This window comes from Chrysochloris asiatica, unplaced genomic scaffold (assembly GCF_000296735.1).
Source record: "Chrysochloris asiatica unplaced genomic scaffold, ChrAsi1.0 scaffold00078, whole genome shotgun sequence".
In the NCBI taxonomy this organism is placed as follows: domain Eukaryota; kingdom Metazoa; phylum Chordata; class Mammalia; order Afrosoricida; family Chrysochloridae; genus Chrysochloris; species Chrysochloris asiatica.
Genome location: NW_006408596.1, coordinates 6,914,974 through 6,915,903, shown reverse-complemented (window position 1 = coordinate 6,915,903; position 930 = coordinate 6,914,974).

The following is a 930-nucleotide window of genomic DNA, read 5'->3' as shown; positions in this document are numbered from 1 at the left end:
AGAGAGAGAGAGAGAGAGAGAGAGAGAGAAAGAGAGAGAGTCCTGATGTGGCGCTGTGGGTTAATGCACCAGACTGCAAAGCCGTTTGAACTACAAGGTTGCTGGTTCAAGCTCACCAGTCACTCCTTGGAAACCCTATACAGGGTCGCTATACTCGATGGCACTTAACAACAACAACACACATATATATGCAAATAAATACACAGTATATAGAGCTTCTATATAGGCCTCATTTTGCTTGGATATGTAATCCATGCTCATGGAAGCAGCAGTTAAGAAATCAAATGATGTATGGCATTAGGCAAATCTGCTGTACAAGGACTCTTTAAAGTGTTCAAGAACTAAGATGTGACTTTGAGAACCAAGGCGTGCCTGACTCAAGCCTTGGTATTTTCAATCACCTCATATGCATGTGAAAGTTGGCCATTGCATAGGTGTGTTGGTGAAGAATGTTGAAGGTACCATGGACTTCCAGAAGAACAAAGAAATTTGTCTTGGAAGAAGTACAACCAGAATGCTCCGTAGAAGCAAGAATGGTAAGACTTCCTCTTTTATTCTTTGGGCATGTTATCAGGATGGACCAGTCCCTGGAGAAGGATATCATGCTTGGAAAAATGGAGGGTTGGTAAAAAGAAGACTCCCCTTCCTCAAAGAGATGGACTGGCACAGTGACAACAATAATGTGAGGATACAAAACATCACAATTGTGAGGATGGTACAGGAACGGGCCGAGGTTCATTCTATTCGACATTGGGTCGCTGTGAGTTGAAATCGAATCAATGGGACCTAACAACAACAACAACAACACAGGGTTTCTGAGACTTAAATCTGTATAGGAGTCGATGTCTCATCTTTCTCCTGAAGAGTGGCTGGTAGATTTGAACCAACAAACTTTTGAATAGCAGGCCAATGTCTAATTCACAGGGTCAC